The sequence below is a fragment of the Lepeophtheirus salmonis genome, chromosome 2 (assembly GCF_016086655.4).
Source record: "Lepeophtheirus salmonis chromosome 2, UVic_Lsal_1.4, whole genome shotgun sequence".
NCBI classification, from domain to species: domain Eukaryota; kingdom Metazoa; phylum Arthropoda; class Copepoda; order Siphonostomatoida; family Caligidae; genus Lepeophtheirus; species Lepeophtheirus salmonis.
In genome coordinates this window covers 21,009,711-21,031,890 of record NC_052132.2, presented here as the reverse complement: position 1 = coordinate 21,031,890, position 22,180 = coordinate 21,009,711, and the positions used below count along the sequence as shown (strand labels likewise).

At 32.0% G+C, this 22,180-nt stretch overlaps 3 long non-coding RNA genes across 4 annotated transcripts; 2 read left to right on the top strand and 1 right to left on the bottom strand.

The window, feature by feature from the left end:
- Window positions 1-1,583: 1,583 nt before the first annotated feature.
- Window positions 1,584-5,763, top strand: LOC121132401 (uncharacterized). Of its 2 annotated transcripts, XR_011778963.1 has the most exons (5): window positions 1,584-2,721; window positions 2,788-3,522; window positions 3,615-4,707; window positions 4,764-5,022; window positions 5,166-5,763. It is a non-coding gene; the product is annotated as an uncharacterized lncRNA (long non-coding RNA). The 2 variants fall into 2 exon arrangements; XR_005869316.2 differs by having other exon boundaries at window positions 4,764-5,763.
- An 8,728-nt stretch (window positions 5,764-14,491) lies between these two features.
- Window positions 14,492-15,407, top strand: LOC121132164 (uncharacterized). Its single transcript, XR_011784385.1, has 2 exons — window positions 14,492-14,783; window positions 14,903-15,407. It is a non-coding gene; the product is annotated as an uncharacterized lncRNA (long non-coding RNA).
- Window positions 15,408-17,506: 2,099 nt separating this feature from the next.
- LOC121132162 (uncharacterized) lies at window positions 17,507-18,086 on the bottom strand. The gene is made up of 2 exons (XR_011778962.1): window positions 17,945-18,086; window positions 17,507-17,873 (listed from the first exon to the last, which is right to left on the bottom strand). It is a non-coding gene; the product is annotated as an uncharacterized lncRNA (long non-coding RNA).
- Between the last annotated feature and the right edge of the window lie 4,094 nt (window positions 18,087-22,180).

Below are 22,180 nucleotides of genomic sequence, written 5' to 3'. Positions count from 1 at the left end.
ATATTTCATTTCCTTGATTCCACGAGCACTAGGTTCTCTGGCTCTTTTCCATTTACCTCGCTCAATTTGACTTGGATAATCTTCCGGTAAAATCCTTAATTTTTTACACAATACCCACGACATTAGAAATTTAACATTTTCCTTTACTATTATAATCTCTTCTTTAATTTCCTCATTTCCAAAACCTACATTTAAAATGATGGATCCTAGTTGATTAAAAGTAGCTCCAGTAGCTCCATTTAAACGAGAATCTGAAGGTCTATTTAAATGTCTAATTGGTATTCTTTCTTGTAAAAAAATTTCATCCGCAATAGATACCTCACTACCAGAATCTGGAATTGCATAACTATAATTGCATAAGTATGTTCCATCCAGAGATTTTAATCGAACTTGTATTGCTGGTGAGGGACTAAATGTGGTCACGTTTCTTACCGTGACTCTTCTGTTTCTTGCAATTCCATTTTTACAGGCCTTGAATCTTTAAAATGACCAATTCTTTTACAATTCCTACATTCCTGTTTCCAAGCAGGACATTTATTTATAATATGGTCTCTTGAGCAGAATATACAATCCATTATTTTTCTTTCAGGAGGATTTTTCCTAAAACTATTTTTGTTTCGACTAAGGCTTTGATCCCTGAATTTTCCTCTTGTTATCTTGTTGACTTTTGCAGAATTTAACTTTTCGTCATCCCTCTTCGACATTTCCTCAGCTCTACATCTATCAATAACTTTTTGAAGTGTACATTCTTTTTCTTCTATGGCCATAAGTTTTTTCCTCGTTTCTTCATCCCGAAGTCCCACAATTAATTTAACTTTGATATTTTCTTCGAAACAGTCTTTATTTTCACATCTTTCATTTAATTCGGCACGATTTGCAGTTCGAGTTACTTCTACATAGAAGTCCTCGAATGATTGACCTTCTTTTGATATAAGGAATGGAATTTAACCTTATCAGAGCGAAAATACTTCCTCAATTCTTCTAAAATTTCAGGTATGGATAACACTGTGTTTTCTTTAATCCCAATTGAGACTCTTAATTTCTCCCTCCTTTCGATATCCATGAATGATCTTAAATTCGCTAGCTTTTTTGCGTGAGAGTAGCTATCAACTCCTGCTAGTTGCCTGTAGTCTTCAAAACTGGGTTTCCATTCAATAAACTCATTCAAATCCATGCTTCCTCTCAATAGTTCCGGTTCCTTATATGCAATTTTTCCGTATACTTTACACTCTCCATTCTTTGAAGGCAGATGCTGATGCTCCTTGCCAGCTAATTCCTCCATTTTTTTAGTGAGTTCCTTCATAATTTCTTCATTGGCTTACTTAGGCAGACAGATAACAAACATTTGATCTTAAAAAATTGTGTTTTAATATGTGAAATTGTAGATATGTTATAATCTGAAGAAAAAAAATCGAACTTGATTTGACTTGAGCACATCTTTAATTATTTGAAACATCGTTTTAATTCTATTTACAGGAAGATCTTTTTAAGCAATGAATATTTAAGTATTCATTACTTCAATCTATGGCTGTTTCGGCGTTATTAATTGATTCACAAATAAATAATAATCGGCAGATTAAAAACGAAGGAAGATTCAAACTATTTACTGTGATTGGTTGAGCACTTATAAATTATAATTAACGTATTTGCTTTAGTTTTTCGCTATTAGTTTCAACAATAGTATCTTAACTGATTATTGTTTTATTATTCATTGGTTTGAATTATCATTTCACATAATAATCATGGTTCTATATTATTATGCCTACGGCTGCTCAAATAAGAGCACTAAACCTGGTCTTTGCTTCCATAAATTTCCTAGAGATCCAGGTCCATCAAACTTAAGATTTAACCTTAAATTTAATTTAATGACTATGATTTCCTTCAAAAATGGATTACTATCTGATATTGTAGTGGCAAAACCCAAGTATGATCGTCTTCAATCTTGAATAGAAAAAATACATCTTAAAGAGAAGAAACAAGGACGGAAGCTCCATAATGCATGTCTCAAGAATCAGAATACAAAATTAGGATTGAATTAAGTCATAAAAAGTATTAAACAAAAAGAGCTTTTACAACCCCAGAACATTTCAATTCTTGAAGGAGATTTCAATACTATTAAATTTGAAGCCGTTACAGGATTGCTGGAAAAGAAAACTAAAACAACTTCGTTTTCACCAGAAGTGAGAGATTTTGCTACAAGCCTTTTTTATTGCAGTTTAAAGGCATTTGATTTCGTATCTCAACTTCTGACTTTAAAGAAGTCCGCGTGCAATCCAAAGGTATGTAAGCAGTATTGTTTGCTATCCTGGATTTCAAATACCAGCATTTGAAGAGCTAAAAAGCCGGAGCAATGATCCTTATTTTAAAGAGGCTAGCCTCTGTATAGATGGCATGCCCATTAAACAAATGATTTAATTTGATAATAAGCTAGGAAGAGGTTTTGGTTATTTTGTCTTTGGTGGTCAAAGCGACAGTGGTGAAGATATACCAGCAAATGAATGCCTTGTTGTGATGCTCGTTGGCCTTAATCACTTTTGGAAATTACTTATCGCTTATTTCTTAATCAAGGGAATTCCAGCATCTGTTCTTACAAGAATCATTTTTCAAGCTATTGTATTCGCATTTGAAGCCGGTATTATGGTTAGATCCATTTGTATGGATGGAGCATATGGATACAACATCTCGGCAATAAATATTCTGGGCTACGATCTTCAAAAGAAGGTAAATAACTATTAATGAGTATGGAATTGCTAATATGAGTATGATTCCTTCTTTTATTAAATTCAGAATATTGAAGACATATGTACAACGTTACCTCATCCATGCAAAAATACAACCGTAGTTGCAATCTGCGATCCTCCCATATGGCCAAAAACGTCAGAAATCTGTTTGCAGATTACAAAACCATTATATGGGCCAATAAAGGTCTTATCTTGAAGAACTCTATTAAATTCAGTCCAAACATGATTTTAGGCCTAGTAATAAGCTAGCGGTACGCCAAATTTCATTTAAAAATTGCGAAATGTGAGTTCAATTAGCTGTTCTGTTAATGTCAGACTCGGTCGCTAAATATTGAAATGGGCTCATGAAAACAAAATTTCTGGGTTTGAAAGTGAAGATTCTTGTTACGGCAGGATTTATTGAATTACACGATAAGATTTTTGATATTATGAATAGTCGATCCAAGTACGTCTACAAATTAAAAGCAGCATTGTCTCTAACTAATATAGTTCAAGCGGAGGAAATATTAAAAAAAAATCATTCATATCTATGAAGTTTTAACAAGAAGTGACGGGATTAAAATAATTGCTTTAGGCGACGCACAGGGCCATTAGGCTTAATTGCCTGCATATATTCTCTAAGGCATCTTCTGGAACTAATAAAGACTGGTGAAATAAATATGCAATATATTTATTCTCATAAACTTCAGCATGACCATTCGGAACATCTCTTTGCTGCAATCAGACGAAGGAATGAATGGTGTTTCAATCCAGGTCTGAAACAATTTAGATTTGCTTTCAGGTAATATTTGAAATGTTTAGTGGTTTAATTTTGGTTCATTGTTATGTTTTTAATGTTAAATATTTAATTTTTATTATATATTTTCTTTATAGAAAAATTATCTGGCATGCTAGTAGAGGAATCATTCAAAATGTCAACGGGAACTGTATTTCACAAGAAAAAAACTATCTTGTTAACTGTGGCCAATTTTATTGATGAACAACGTCAGACCATTGCAATAAACGATCAAAACGACTCGACAGAGACACGTTTTGAATTAAACTGCGGCAATGACGAAGTACATCTTAAAGCGTCTCACTTAAGAGGGTGTAATGCTTCAGACTACAGAAGATGTAGCGCATCAATTTTATTCATTGCAGCCTATTATGTATATGTACTGCAAAAAAAAAATATTAAATGTGTAATATGCAAAAGAGCATTATTTCATAATGATGAAGATCTTTGTCTAGACTCATCTTTAATTTCATTTAAAAATAATTGCAGTGATAATTTTTAATAGATTACTCATTATACCGTCAGGCTCGATGTGTCGACTTCTTTTCTGTGTGAAAAAAATATTTCGTTAGCACAATGACTCACGTGGCAGCATCAGCATTCCAGAAAAATTGTTAATAGAAGTCCTTACTAATATCAATATAATCTATTATCAACTTTGTATTTCTTTCAGATGGCAAATCAATTATATAAAAAAATGCTGTAGTATGTTACCTTCACTTCACAGATAATAATTATAGATACCAAAGCTTAAATACGGACCAACCTTTAAAACTTCGATTATTGAAGAAGGGTGTTATTCCTTCAAAATTCCCTGAAAAAAAAAAGCAAGTTGAAGCTATTTTGAATATTCTTTCAGATGTTGAGGATGATTTCGCTAAATTTATCAGTTTTCTTAATAAACAGTCACTTTTGGTATTAAAACTTAACAGAGGAAAACACCATCTCCTACTCTTTTGACTGTTGCTTCTGTATGGGCAAATATTTCACCCGCTTTATATAAAAACATGGTTAAAGAAGGGCTTCTTATATTACCAATGGTACGTTATTTGAAGGATTATATTGATAATCCATACTCCCCTGGAAATATAATTGATTTTTTATTTGATATGGTTCATATTTTCGGAATATGTATAAAAATCTACTCACTCGTACAATATTTGATTGTCCACAATTTAATGGAGCTTCAAGGTCTGCGAATTTCAAACGTATTCGTAATTTATATGAAAAAGAAAATTTCTTTCCAGTGAAGTATGCGCACAAATTAACTGATGAAGTAATTAATCCACGAACCATTGAGCGAACTAATGTCAAACTGGCTGATTGTTTTTTTTTCATGACTCTGCTATATCTTGTCTGAGGACGTTTGAAGATATGAAATTAAAATGGGGAGGATCGTCAAACTTTTTGTCATAGGCAATAGTGAACATAATAATCATAGCAATAAGAACTGTGGAACTGTATCATAAGGATCTTCACACTGCCTCAGGTTTCCCAAATTTCCCCGTGAGATTAAATAGATTTATAATTAAAGATTTTTTTTTTAAATCGATTTACCTGATCCGTATTTTTAAATGGTATCTTTTTATTTATAATTGTATATAAACACACACTAACTACGGAAATATGTTTTAATTTGCGCGTGCCAGTCAATATGCCTCCGCATACCAGCAGTGGCACGCGTGCCATAGGTTGCCGACTCCTCGTCTAGAGGTTACAAAAACGGTATTGGAAGACTAAACCTTTTCAAATATATCTTTTTCATCAATACATAACAGAAAATCAGATTACCAAAAAAACAGTTACCTCCTAGTACATACGTTAAGATAAAAAATTGGAAATATAAGAATAGTAAATGAAAATCAAATAATAAGCATGAATGTGAATATAAAAACATATAATTTGTAAAGACTGATCCAAATTTATATATTTATTTTCAGTTCTTCTAATTTATTCTTTATTATTATATTTCAATACATTACATGCTAATCAGCTTTACAATATGATATTCTCTGCAAACTCTATAAATTTTATTGACGTCGAAAAATCCAAGACGATATTTTACAAAGCTATTTGTCAATTTATTAGAAATCGAGATTCTATCTTCCTATTGGGTTGAAGCGTAAAAAAACCACATCATTTTGCTAATTATATTGCTCATGTCGGATTTAAATATTTTAATTTATCTAGGAAAAATATCGTAAATGAAGCACTGGTAAAAGAAGGTCGAATTCTCATGCTGCAAGTTCCAGAAAAATTAATAAATTATCTTCTAAATTTTGAACCTTCATTTTGTTTCGATAAATAAAGGATTTAATATAAAAAAATTGTTTTATTCAGATCTTAAAATAATAATACATTTTCATAATAACAAAGGTAGAAATCAAAGAAAAACAGTATAAAATATATATAGTTAGCTTTTAATTTTGAACGTTTGTATTAATGATGATTATATTATATTGTCTGTATTAATGTCATTAATGATTATTTTTAAAATCACTAATAATTAAATATAAGAACTGTTATGGGAAACATTTATTAGTGTGGAGACCCTAAATCTTCAAAGGGTAATATTCCAATATGGTAATAATCATTTTTTTTTGTTTAAATGACTATGACTGACTAAGTTTCAAAAAATGATTATTTATATTTTTCTATCATTATCCAGGACAAATATTATTTTTTCTTTAAATTAAAGTATTTACAGTAACAGCAAATACATGTCATGGATTCTTAAATGTAAATAATGTGTTTCTTATAGTATCAATTTGAAAATTTTCTGTAATATTTGAAAAAGATTAATTGTAGTCAAGTACATGACATCTGTTGGTCTTATGAGCCCACCTCTATCCATGGCATTCAAAAATGAATTTAAGATATAATGTGTCCCAGTTCCATCCATATAAATAAGATCATTTTCTGATTAACAGACCAATTCATAATAACATTTTTATATTCTGGTAATTCCAACTAAACCTGTGATATATGAGAAATCATTCATAAAAATGTTATAAATCAACTTCAACGTATTGTAAAGAAGAGTTGAATGGGATTTTTTTTTTGAAATAACTTAAGGACCTAATGTTCATTTTCAATAAGGACCTAATTCAATTTTTTTTTCACTCTAAAAAATGTCTGCAACTCAAAAAGTAATCCCCCCCCCCTTCCTCCAATTTGACGATACCATTCGAATTTCCTTTCAATAGGATCAACACTTATTTTTCTGAGTAAATTAAACTTAACGTGTTTTATGTGTAAGAGATCAGTCCTAGGCTGATCCTTTAAGTATGTGAAATGTTTCATTTGATAAACTGTTGCTCTTACCCGATATGGTTTTCCATTTCAATAACTATTCTCCGAGTGAAATTAGATACTACATTTGTGATCTTAGATCATTAGAAATTAGTTTTCTTCTGCCATCCCTTAATTTCATATGAAAATGTTTAGATTTAACTTTGTAATTCCCAGTTATTTTTACAATAATGATTTAAAATCTGTATTTTTTATTAATAAATTTTTTAATGATAAGTTAACTTTAGTTTTTTTTTCCGTAGGATATGGATGAATTACTTGATTAGTTAATTTATGCAAATATTTGATGTTCATGCTTATTTCATTTAAAAAAAAAAGGTTTAATGCTGTCTAATTTTACAGTATAAGTAATTTTGTCATTTTAAAGACCAAATTTTGAGGCGAAATAAATTATTATAGAAATTTTTGAAAAGATGCACTTGGTCAAATTGAATATTTTTCACACAATCATTCTAAAAATGATTTTTAATATAAGGTGCCTTGATTGATAATTTATCGAAGTATAATTATATGAAAGGATATATAATATTATCTATTTTTATTCAATCCGATATAATAATACATTGAATGAATTGAATAATATTTTTTGTATGACAACTTGTAAAATATCAAAAAGAGTGCATACTCCTTCTCAAGAGCGCTCCCTACCTTGGGCGTGGAAGAGGTTAATATGTTCATAAATTTGGGAGAAATCCATGTTATGCTTGACAATTTGTCCTGCCTACTATGACTAAAGTTAAAATATGACCAACCCGCTGTCAAATATATTAGTTAATAGATTTTGGCAATTTTTTGGAATAGAAATATATGATTTGGGCCATACGTTAACACAAATCCGGTAGTTTCTCAATCGCATACAAAACATGTTAAAAAAACCTTGAAATGTAAAAAAAGTATGGATTATAGGTGTTGGATCCTTGGCAGCCGTTAACTTTAGAGAAAATTTCAAAAACAATTATAAGGGGACATGAAAGACACTAATATTTTTATATCTTTTGAGTGGAAATACTGATCGTTCAAGTGATCTTAATGTTAAAAGAAAATGCCGCGATAACAAGTGAAACTGAAAGCTAAAAACCCATTTTTAGCGAATAAAAAAAATTCTGTTCGAATGAATGCTGGTAAATTTTGCGTTCCGTTAACAAGCCTGAATTGATTTGATTGAGTCCAGCTCCAGTCTTCATATTTTTTTGAGTTCATTTCAAGTCCACAATTATAGTATTAGGTCCATAGTGTATTTAAGTTTTTCTTAGGTTCAGTATAAAACAGTTTTTGAGCCCAAGTCAAGGCTAGAGTCTTTGATTGTGAGGTTAAATTGAGAACCAAATATTTAAAATATGCACTTAAGCCACTATTAGATTAATAAGACTGGGACAATATGCGAGTAAGACTCTCGAAGTAACAGTGATTTTGTTAAAATAAATATATCACTTAACAACCATTAAGTACTCGAACATTAGTGATGTAACGGTAGTTGTACGGAATACTACAACTCCCATTTGAAGCCTTCAAGTCCTAAAACGATGAGGCTTCCAAGCTTTGCGCTGACTTCTCCTCGATTCATGAGCTTCACGATCCGACACTTCATCTATTTTCTTTTCTAGATTTGGAATATATTTCTTTAAGAATCTATGGTTTCTCAAGTACGTTCCTCCATTCGTTCCCTGGACGATGTAGGATCTACCATTCTCCTTCACTGATTCGATGATGCCAGTAGTATCCCATTCTTTTGAGATTGTATTTTGAATTGGAACACATTCATACATTTCTATTTGAGAAAGGAGTATTGATTTATCATCTCTGTTGGCTTTAGATTTATCGTTGAACACTTGTCTTGCCTTTGCCTTCTTCAATTTATTATCTCCAATACGATTGTATTGTGATTTATGGGCAGGAATTAATGTTCTCATTTTCCTTCCGAACAATCACTTTGCTGGTGAGAGTCAATTAATCTGGGGATAATGAGCACTCGATGTCCCATGAATAACATTAACACTTTTACAAAATTTATTTATCACCACAGACTTAGGTCCGCCTTCCGTCCTTATTATATGAAGTATACCAAAAATTGACATATGACTTTTAAGAGTTTACATTATCTTCTGAGCATGGTGATCTTCTGTATGGTGTGAGCGATGGCCAACCACTGAATATATGAAATTAATTATTACCATATTCAAAGAGATCTGCTGAAGTTGATTCGTATGGACGATGACACTCATCTGTCTTTATCATTGGTTCTCGGGTTTGACTTGCACTAAATTTTTGACATTGTTCACATGCTTGATATCATTTTGGAATCCTGGCCAATAGAAAAGAGATCGAATCCTCTCCACCGTTCTAGTCATTCCTGGATGACTGCTGTGGGCAATTTGTATAATTTTAGTACATTTTTGTCTTTTGAATAACCCGCACGATAGCTAGGAGCTCCAACTCATAAGTGGCATCTCTTGATTCCATTGGGGGTGATGAAGCACGATCCACATTGGATAAGGCTCCTTCCATCCACGTCTTCTTGCATCAATGCATATCCTATTCTGCGGAAATGTGATGCAACTGCTAGTATGAATATAGGGTTTCCTGGATATAAATGACCTAATGTGGGTGTTGATAAGAGTAATTCTTTTGATTTCTTGTATGCTGCATCGTGTTTTGACAACCATTAAAATGTACTTATGTTACTGAGCAATCCTCGCAGGGGTGACGTGACTTGAGAAAGATCTTCGGAAAATGAAGTGAGCTGATTCGCCATCCAAAGTAAGATCTTAATTCTCAAATACTTTAGGAGGAGGAAAATTCTGTATCGCTGATATTTTCGATGGATCCGCTCCAACATCATACTGATTAATAATGAAGCCTACGAAGTTAACTTGACTCCCAATCTGAATCTTCTCAGGGTTGAGTTTGATACCATAATCCTGACATATTTTCATTAGTGGATTAAAAATTTCCTCAACCTCCTCCCCATCCCTTTCTATAACCCATTATATTGTCCAATACTTTGAAAATATTCTTGATCCCAATATGTGCAATGTCTCCTCTCTTGCAATACTCGTCTCCGGATGCGTTCAGACCCATTGGGGCTCTCGTAAATCTCTTCCTCCCCCAATTTGGGAGGTAAGTTGTGCGAGACCTGTTACTTTCATCCAGAGTAACCTGCCAGTATCCCTTAAATGCATTCAGTGTAAAGAATATTACGTTCGGGGTTGGAAAAGGGTAAATCGGTCGCTCTACATATTTGTTCAGACCCCTGTAGTCAATTACCTTTCTCACTTCGTCCTTGTTTTTCTATCTGTTTCAATTATTTCAGTGTAGACTCTTCATACTAATGAGGTATAGGTCTTGACACTTTAGTAGGTGCGATACCTATATTCTTCTTCAAGTGAATTTGCATTTAGTTTCCTTTCCTAGGGCTGAATTCTTCCCCATTGAATTCAGTTTTGTATTTTGTAACCAAACTTGCTTTGCATTCCTCACATTCTGAAGTCCTATATACTCCTTTAGTTTCCTTTACACTCCTTTATATTCTTCGCCTGTGTTCGTAAGATGTTAGATTTACAATTTAAGAGATCTTGCTTATTTCTGCGGCCTCCTAAGAATGTTGGATGATACATTTTTAACACTTTGTTTTGGAGTTCTCTATCAATGAGTCCCACGACTAAACGTACACCAAGCTGGTCTTCAGTAGAAAATTTATGTATTTCGGCTTTGGTGCATAACGCTTTAGATTTATTATATCTTCTCCTGATCTTTGCACGCATTTAAAGAAGTCGACCTGTTTAACTACGAGTATCTCTCTTTGTAGTGTTTCACTAAGGTATCTATACATATCTCGATACTTCATCAAGTCATCCATTTCAAAGAACTGTTCGAGAATTGAGATTCATCCAAATATCCTCTCTGCTCGTATAAAGGTAATAGGTGCATGCTGTTGGCTGAGTAATACCGGCGGAATGTTTTTCTTGCCTTGAAATTAATTAAAGTAGTATTATGCTCTGAAGGGGTGGGCTTTAGAGATGCATCCACTAGATTTTTTCTTCCCGATTCCATGGTGCTATTGGTGGCACATTGGAAACTGATCCTTGCTGAATTCTCCAACTCGTATCTGAGCTCCGCAAATCTTCTCCGCTGAGTTCTATGATCCTCCTCTACTTTAGAGTAATCCTTGTGGTATGTAGACTCCGTCAGCTCCTAATACGAAAGTTCTTCGACTTGAGCGTAGTCCTCCATGACCTCTCCGAGTTCCTTGAATTTTCCCCCACATAACTACCTCTTGTTCCACAGCTTTCCTTCCAAGGAATCCGGCCTCTTCTAGCTTCCTCAGCACTTAGGTGGCCTTCTGCTTCTTTCCGATCTCGACTATATCGTCAACATTAATCTCCCCGTTATTTATGAGTAGATTCTGTTCAAATTATCAACTACGCCCCCCATATTCTACATTTTTAAATAAATAAAGCTGCCACAACCTGCCAGTAAGACTCTCCAAGTAACACTGGTATTATTAAAATCAATTTCTCACTAAAAAAACATTAAGTACTGGAACATTAGTGATGTAATGGTAATACTACAAAGCCCAGATCAAGTTGCAAGTGTCGAGCTTTGGTTGAAATAAAAGTACTACATTTAAGTAAAGATTAAATATAGATCAAAACTCCGATTTATTTATTTAGCAAACAATTACATTTTATCGTATGAAATGGAACCTAATAATTTTATTTGCATGTATACATTTCCTAGTTATTTCAGCATTTGAAAGCAAGGGAATGCATAGATTTAATGATATATAGGGTATATTTAGATAAGGTCATATTTGAATTTAAATTATGACCTTTGTATACATAATATTATATATCAATAACTATTTTTCGACGTGATTGTTTATGCAATTACATATTCAATCCAAGGATAACTAAGGCATTACTTGATTCAAACATTACCTTCCTAATAAAAATGTTTAAAGATGCATTGCATGACCTTTTTACTAATATTTTATAACGGAACAGTTATATCCATACACAAAACCTCTTTAATATATTAGTATTTATCAAAACTACAATAATATATCATTTTAATTTGATTTTAACACAATAAGACCATCATAATGATACCATTTTCAATTAAAACCTAAAATAAATTATGTAATTAATTAAAGTCTTGCCAAATGTGACTACATGTAAACAAATGTAAGCTAAAGTGATTTTTTTAAAATTAAGCCTGGATTACATTTGTATTCTTTCCACAAATTATTGCCAATTTCTAATAACAAATTATTCTGATTAATCCTTTGGAGGCACTGAAAATTGCATTTGAAGTAGCCAATATTAAAGAATAATAAATTGTTAGATTTTAATTGAAAAAACCATATTGGGGCTAATATAAAATAAAAGTTATATACAATAGTTAAAATCATAGAGAAAGAAATATATTTTTTCTCTATGGTTAATTTTTTTGGGTATCTTTACACATACCACAAATATATGTATACAAACTCTATACATGACTCAAACATATCTATAAAATTTTGGGCTGTATATTGTGATCTCTGTGATAACTGTGGGCATTGGAACTTTATAATGTGTCACAGAATACTTATATTTTAGTTGTTTTTTTCTTTAAATAGTCAAAAATTCAACCACTAATATATATATTTTTTTAATAGAGTTAAACATTTATTATGATATTATAAAATCGAATCTGTAATGTTTTCGCTATATTTAGTAGTGATGAAACTATTCCCCCAAAAAAAAAAAAAAAAAATCTGATACCTATTCCGATGCAATTCTGATCAAATTTACCCATGCCGATTTCGATTCTTTAATATTTTAAATAGTTATAAAATATCATATTGCTTTAAATTTCTAAAAATTACAATTGGTAAAACAAATTTTATTGAATTAATGTAAATAATGTTGATTATTTACATTGAATTAAAGAAGGAGATTCCTCTGCCGGGCGAACTTTTTCTAAGGTAAATTTTCTTTTACCGCTTAAATTTTATCTAATGAATTGAAACGAAAAAATATCGTTCGTATAAACTTTTATAGGATCAGGATATAATATAAATGAAAAAAAGTCAAAATATTTTTTAATAAGAAAAATATATTAACAAGACTTTGAGATCCACTTGAACACATTATTTGAAAATAGTAAAGACTTATATTTATGTAACATGGCATTGAAGGTACGTTCGGGCGATTGACTATAAATAATAACACTAAAAATTCATAAAAAATATTATAAACATAGAAAAATATATATAATCTCCTTCAAAACATATTCTTTATATGACCATAAAAACATATTCCTTAAATTGACCATAAACTAGCTTTTATCACAATTAGGTAGAATATATAGACTTGGAAATTAATGCTACTCCTGTTTATTTAAAAAGAGACTTTGAAGTACATCCAGGCAGTAAAGGGTTTATTCTATAGAGAAAGAAATTATATGCACTGACCCCATGTGTTAAGAACACATTCGTTCACGTTTAGATTGTGTTCAATTTGTTTTTTCTCAATTTTCGAGCATTTTTATCTTATAATATTAATAAAATCATAATAATCAAGTAACAAATTCACATGGTAGTTTTTTTATATTTTGACTGACATATATATATATATTTCATAACTTAGAAAAGTAATAAATAGTTAAACACCAGTAATACATTATAATAATATAATAATTGAAAACGCCAATTAAACATGATTTTCGTGATGCTCATTTCACAAAAGAAATATCGTATTATCCGATTCCGATTAATCGTCCCATCTCTAATATTTATAATAAAATACTGGCTTAAATTTCAATGTCAATAAAGTCTACAATAAATTAGTTGTTAGCTAGGTTAATGGAAATATAAATGTATTTCTATTAACCTCGAGTTATAAGTAATTATCCTTTTTCATAATTGATTAAGGAAGGATTCTTTTCGAGATTCAAAGAAATGATATGGGCTGACTCTTCCTTAATAAAGCAAAATTTTGTATTTTTTTTTAAATTGTAAGAGAATAATAATCGAGAAATTCAACAGTTTTTGAGGATATTAACACATTCATGAGTTTCCTTGCTCATTAATCCCCGAACGAGGAGAAAATGTAATAATGTCGCCGTGGGTTGGTTTGACGAGTAAATCGTTTTTAACCAATTTTAAAGGATTGTCCCATACATAGTGTTTGTATCAATAACAATAGCATGGAATAAACCATTATCTCCTACTGCTTTAATAATCTCAGAAGATAATATACTAAGGCCTCCTTTCAGAATTTCCCCCATATTTGTGGCATTTTTGGACAAATTTTTTTTTATACAAAATATTTCAAACCACTAATCAGTAATTTGTCGTCTACAAACAATTCGTTCTTCTGAACGGCTCTTTTTAGTGAACGTACTGAACCGTCTTTTTGGCACTAATATCACATAATTTATAAGTAATATCTTGATTATTTATGTACAATTTAGCTATTGCATTATCCTTATCCCAAGAACTCTAAAAAAAATACTCATTTAACATCATTCATTGCATTTTTTAGTTACAATTTATACAATTTGCTTCTACATGTTACAACTTTTAAACAAAATAATATTATGTAGTAAAAACAGATTGTTTTTATATTGACCCACCACAAATGTTCTTGTGAATACTTACAGAGTATGAACAAGATAAGTCGTTAGAGTACAAATTCTCATTTCCCCCTTTACTTTTGATAATTGATAGTACAAAATGCAACTCATGGTTCCAGAAGTGTAAAAATGGTGTTCAAATTAATGGATTTACTCACTGGGCCTTCTAGTATATTTCGTGCAAAGTTTCCTACATTTAGCAAGTTTGAACAGCTTCGAAATTTGCAAAGAGTAAATGTTGGTCTGGAAAATGAGATTGAAGAGTTGGAGACATTGGAAAGGTTGTTTGGTACTTTTGTTCGAGGAAACATTAATTATGAGGAAGATTCTGAAAGGTAAGTTAATTATTTAACAGGAATTTTAATGATAAAATTTGAATAGGGGGAAGTGGCGGAGTTTTTGATAATTGTATGTGGTAATATCGTTTTTTTAAATTATTATTATTTATTTCTAGTTCTGTCAACGACAACGAGGAAAATCATGGAGTAATCACACGGAGTAAATCTTATGAGCATGGTCTTAGCCTTGTTACTCCTTTTAGATTCTATTCATGTCTTAAATGCTCGGAGGGATTTTATACTATAAGATCTCTTAGGGAGCACTACAAAAATTGTCACAACATATGCTTTGGAAATAATATCTCATTTTCATCTCCAGATTTATCAATCAACGAATATGGTCGCACGTACTTCTGCTGGAAGTTCTTTGCTAAAAAATCATTTCTGAAGTCCAACATAGTCAATTTAAATAAAATCAAACCATCAGAGTTTGTATGCTACTACTGTAATAATATATTCCTATTTGAAGTCATTCGTGATATTCACATCCTATGTTGTTCACTACCACATGCTTGTTAAGTCATTATTTGCGGTTTTAATGCGATTTTTTATCACGATTAAAGTATGACTTTAAAATGAGTATTTTTATACTTGTGTCAAATACACTTTTTTATGAAAGTAGGAATATGTTTTTTTTTATTCGTTATTGAGGGAATTACACACTTATTTTTATGAATACAGTATTGCTAGATAGTTTTTGAAGCTACTACAAGTTCTCTTAAATGCTATACTTTTTGAGTAGCATAGTATTCTCGTATTCTCGAAACTTTTTTGCCTTGGATAATATTAAAGGGAATACAACTTCTTCGTTATATATTTTTTAGTTGAATTTTTACCGTTGTATTCCAGCTTTGAGAAATTAGAAATTAAAAGGTAAACAAGCTAGACAATCACTATTTTTCAAACCTTATTACGTAGGTGTCAATGTATTGGAAAGAAATCATGTAATGTGGGTTACATTACATGATTTCTTCCGTTACAAAAAATCGTTGTCATTCATATGCAGTCCATTTCTTCGTCAACATGCCATGAAGAGATATTAAAATATTTTCTTACATCAAGGCTCCGCCTTCTCTACATGCATTTGTGAGTATGAGTGCTGATATATTTGTAGAATAAATTTATTTAAAAAAAAAAAAAGAATCTTGAAGGAACTTCATCAAATGCCTTTAAATATTAAAAAAAGTACTTAACATCTGTATTGAATACGACTTGATGCCAAGAGAAACACTGATATTTATTAAATTCATATTAACAGGTATTAAAAATCTCTATGAAATAGTAATTTTTTCTTAAAATTCAATTTGTTTTTAATCAAACAGGGACGATAAAAATAGGATTATTTGAGAGCGAAAAATATATCATCCCTGCAAATGTAATAGTTAATTTATTACCTAAACTATGTAAGTGAGAATGGTTAATGATATAGTAACATATTCTACTACTTATTAGTTTCTGATATTTAATATTGTTAAACGTAGTTGTTGATAAACAGTAAATAGGTTGATCCCTATAATTTGTTGATCCCCTTTTGACACCCAAATACACAAAAATTTTATTTAATTTTAATAAAAAAAAAAGTATTATTATTCATATAAAATGTGATCGTTTAGACCAAGGCTGCGGAGTCAGTCCATAAAATGCCCGACTCCGACTCCAACACACTCTTATTATTTTTAAATAATATATTTTATAGCCTATGTAAGTACTATTGAGTCATTTGAGTATATATACTACTAAATTCTAATATAGATTTAATTTATAGCTATAGGTAGTTATAACACTTATACGTAGTAAATAATTATGCTATAAAGAAAATATTTTGAATATAAGATAGTTAACTAGATAAACAAGAAATGAAATTGATCAGTCTATCTAATGCTAATACATTTGACAAGTTTTGGAAAATTATTCATGCATTCGTAACCGAGTAACGAGAATACACACAACATCTCATTGTAATGTTGAACCTTTCTCTAATGAAATTATAAGTATTATAATTGATGAACTAGCGTGGCTAGTGGCTATGCTCGCCCCAATATAATAATTTAAACTTTATAAGTGTTTGGGAATTGGGATTGTAAGGGCTATAGAGCACGTTTGAAATTTGTGAAGTAAACTTAAAAGTTAGTTAACTTAACAAGTTTCATAAATTAATAGTATTTATACCTATACTGAAAATAACTTTACAAATAATCAATATACAAAACTTAAATTATAAATAAGTTTTGTTTACATAAATGATAATAATTTTTGTAGTAGGAGTCGGTAGAAATATTCCGACTACACCAAAAATGGCAGACTCCAACTCTGCAGCCCTGGTTTATACCTCTAACATGACGTCACATGTAAACAATTTATACTTGTAACGAAACGAAAAAATAAATGTTTTAATATTACGTTCATATGACTGAAATCCACACTGGCTTGCCAATTACATAGCCGCCCTGTAAATAAATGTTTACAATTATAAATTTGCTTAAAAAAGAATTAGTTACATCTATGATACCATTTGAAATTATTCGTGGTATTTTAGATAATTAAACTGATAAAATACCAGTATTCGCTACGAATATCTTTTTAACATGAAGTGCATAATTGAGAAAGGATTTGAAGTTTTGTAATCTGTGTTGCAGATAAATGAATCATTTTTTTAAAATAGTTACTTGATCGACAAACGTGCCATTTAGTCCAACAATAATTACAAAACTACTTGAAAATTTGTTCGAATATCTTTATAGCATATTGGTTTATTAACATATCTACGTTAAATAAAGCAACCGACATGAAACATATGTTGTAGTGCCGTAATTGTTCAAAACGTAATCAATTATTTAACGCGTTTTAATTGAGTAAGTCTTCTTTTAAGCCTTTCCAATGACTCCTTTCCTCGATCTCCTTCTTTCTTCATAATTCGTTTCCGCAAATTGATTTTTTGAGTAAGTCTACGAAGCTGTATACTTCTCAAATTGACTTTTTCCTCTTGAAGCTTCATTTCAAGAGAATGTTGTACATCAACTAGACCCATGAAACGATCAATGATTTTAAGAATATCAATGTTAAATCGAAATTCAAATGCGTCATGAACTACATAATATGGTATGTAAATAAAAATATTCTAAAAACAATAGTCGACAAATTATAAAAAAATATTTTACTTTGCAATAGGCAATCAAAAAAGGAATCACAATCGATAAAAGTTGACCATTTGAGAGTTGGATTTTCAGTGGAATACTTGGCTTCAGTCGAGGCAAGAATGCAGAAAAATAAAAGGGGAAGAGTTACCATTCCGGCATTATGTATTTTCAGGACGGCTGATGCAGTTATTTATTTTGAATAACAAGGGATCTGAATGGGGATACATCAAATTAATTACGAGTTTAAACTGTTCCGTTATTTTAAATAATTCAATATACCTAAAAAAATATTTTTATATACGTGTATTATTTTAATTCGACATCTCCTATGTAAATTATTCCATTTGTTTATGAAGTCATAAGTGACTTTAAATCATGACTCAAAGTTTCCTAGATGTATAAGCTAATAACTTAATATATTATGCATTTAACATTATCGATATTATGATTCTAAAAACGGGATAACAATATTTGAAATTTTTATATTATAAGTTATAACCACCTATCTGTGAACGTTTATTATTTTATTATTACCAGTGTGGAAAATTACCCGTCATTTATTAAATGTAATGTATTAAGGTGGAACGTATTATAGCTCGTCCCCAATCTAGGAAATAAATAGGGAGTCGGGAAGGAGTATTTAGAAGTAGGTTTATTCTCGAGATAAAAGCAATTCGGTACTAACCGATAAAAGGATTACGTACGTATAAAAAAGGATAATATTAAGTACATTTATAAAAACAAGAAATATCTAAAAGCGGGATAATATTCCACTTATCTAAACAGGGTAACCTAAATAAAATACATTACATTAGTACCCAATCAAGACAACCTTCGAGGGCGGAGTAGATTGAAGTGTATTTTCCTCACATAATCTTGACATTTGACAAACCATATAGTTGCTTTCAATGCTTTAACTAGAGTTCCTAGAGCCCACTTTGGTTTTCCCGTCTGTAACATCGGACCCAGACTTTCATAGTAGGCAATAATTTCCTTTGTGAGAGACACAACTTATTCTTGGAATTAGGTAACAATCTATGCGTAAAGAATAAGATAGTAAAAGTTCTTCCACATTCCAATGATTCCCTATACCCAAATAGTAGCTCTTCAATAAACAATATCGATTTTTTAAGGAGGTTCTTGACAACACCAATGGCTCTCTCAACCAAACTATTTGACTGAGGGTGATACGGAGTTGACAACCCCCCCCATTTAGACAACTTTGACTTGAATCCCTCACTTGCATATTGTGGGCCATTATCTTGCGGATATCCATAATTGAGAAAAAATTAACGGAGTATTTGCCTCAATGTTGCTATGGTCGACATCTCCTTCATTACTTCAGGATCGATCCATATTAACCCCGAGTCAATTAAGACTACGATGTTCTTTCCTTTGAAGGTAGATAGATAATCCAGATGAATGCATTCATATTATGATTTATGAGGCAGGAGTGGAAGGTGTGAATTCTTTTTTGGGTTTGAGCTATTCTCCGGGTATCTAGAGCAAGCGTATACGAAATTTTCATTGTCTACGTCAATTCTGGGTGACAAAAATAACGTGCAAGCTACTACCTTCATCTTCAACTATTGCTCGGTGGTTCAGGTGTAGCTTGTTCAGGAAGGTCTTTTGAAGCAGGAGTGGAAGTACGAGTCGGACTCCCCTGAAAAAAAAGGCAATTTCTCAACGAAAATGAATTCTTCATTTAGCTATTCGCCTCCTGAGTCACATCTTTCTAATCTCCAGTTCTGGCGGCTTTAATTGCTTTGAGTAGTTCCATGCCCTGAGGGACATATCGAGGATAGACGAATAGGATGTTTCTGACTTCCGGCCTTACGTCGTCAACGGGAAGTCTTGAAAAGTATCCGCAGTAAGATTGAACATTCATTTAATGAGCTCTATTGCATTGCCAAATATGGAGAGCACATAGCATATCCTGACATCTCGCCGACACAACTCCTGGTAACTCTTTTCTGTGGTTGAAAATGTATACCAGGGATTTATGATCCGTCCGTATATTACAATGATGACCCATCAGATACTGCTCGAATTTCTTCAGTTCGTACATAATTCCTGTCGCTTCCATATCGATCTGAGAGTAGTTGTTTTGGCCACTGTCAGTTTCCATGAAGCAAAAGCCACAGGACGATCTACTCCCTCAATAAATTGTAAGGGGACAGCCTCCAATCCAACAGACGAGACATCAGTCGAAAGTGTGAGCAGACGTGAAGGATCATAATGTGTGAGAAAGGGGGCGTTAACTAAGCTATTTTAATTTTCTAAAAACTTAGCTCCCGCTTCTACCACCAAGATAAGTTATAATTTATAACTTATAATCCTTCTTTGTAATTTCGTGTAATGTGACTGCCTCAATGGAGAAAAAAAGGGATGAAAGTTCCATAATATTGCACCATTCCTCGAAAGGGCTTGCCCTCAGTACTTGAGTTAGGATGTGGAGGCTCGAGAACGGGTGGATCAGCTCTGGATCCACGGAGTGACCTGCTTTGGAAATCTTGAATCCGAAGTTAATGAGTTTATTTGCTCCAATAATGTATTTCCTTGCCTTGAGCCTCACCCCTGCGTATTGAATCCAACGAAATAATTCCTCCAAAGTTCTAATGTGTTCTTCCTTACTCTTCAATAAGACCAATAAATCTTCAATATAGACCTCAATACCTTTGATCCCTTGAAGTAACTTCTTCTGTGCTGCTTGCACGATTGCTGGAACAGATGCCAACCATAGGGTACATTATACCAGAAGAGGGCAAACGACGTATTGATAACGAGGAACTCCTTACACTCTTCTTTTGGAGCATATTGCTCGTAGTACTTCGTGAAATCTAACTTTGTGAAGAACTTGAGGGGATTGTTCTAGGCTATTTTCTTTAACTCATCCGGGTACAGTTTGGTTTTTTAAATAATTATTGAATTAGTGGGGGTTCAGATTTCAATGTATCACACTGTAATCTCTGTATATTGAAGAAAAAGTATTATTGTCTCAACTCTTCAACTGTGTCTTCTATGTTTGCATCCGGTACAGCTTGTGACGTCATCGAAACTTAGAATGTGGACATTCAGTGAGTTGATCTCCATAATTTTGTATAATCATGGTCTTTATTAATTATAATTGCTTTGTACCGCAATCATGCCCCGTATACATCATCTCTAGCACTTTTGAAATCCCAGTTTTATTGGAAGGTTGAGCATCGGGAGACAAGGATAAGATTATTGGGATATGATTCTCTTGGAATATGGGTAACCCAACTGACCAATGGACAATATCAAATGTCTAGAAATCCGAGATCAATTATATCTTGGGCCGTTGAGGACTCTATTCTCTTGATTTGGAGAGAGTCTGCCACTCTCGTTGGGAGTTATATCTTTATGTGACTGCAACTCTACTCGCATGGAGGCACTCTACCTCTTTAAACCGCTTCTGTTTTAAACTTTATCTTTGATCTCACAGAGTTAAGCCATCCTGTCGTGGAGGACGGATGGAATCCACTCTCTCTATCTACGGATGTAGTTCCCATAGGGCTATGGAGGAAGGGTCAAATTCTGCTCTTTCTCTCTCTGGGAGAATCCGCCATTGTGTTACGGAGAGTGAATTGAGTCTTTGATATCTATCTTCAGAGGTCACCATCTCATCAATAAGAACAGATGTTGGAGGTTGGATTCCATTCTCCTTATTTATTGTTAGTAAATTATTAGCCTCGGTCGATTTGGTGGTGATGCAGTGTTCTTTCTTCCTTTCTCTGAATCTTGATTTCTTATGAATTTAAACATAAATATTATCTGATTGTTTTGTCAATATAGTAAAAGTCTACATTAAAACTAATCGATATGAAAAAATATGGAATATTGTATTCGTATAGAAATAAATTTTACGACAGTTTGATTTTATATACCTGTTGGAAACTTGAAATTTACACACTTGGAAAACAAATACAAAAATTCGATTATACATTTAACAAAAATATTTATTTATGCTTTTCTAAGACATTTTCTAAGATATCACAATGACTTATTCTATTTGATTTCCTCAAAGCTGACAACGGTCATTACGGGGATTATAGACATAACAATGTCAAAATTCTTCTTGTCTGAGAAGAAGATTACTCTACCTGACACTGCACGCTTCATGTTGTTGAGGAGTCCGTAGCTACATTGAAGATTGGTAATATTCATGGTGGCTGTGAGGAGATTCCTCTTCAAAGTAAACAGGGACTTTCCACTAAACCTTTTGATATTTTTGAA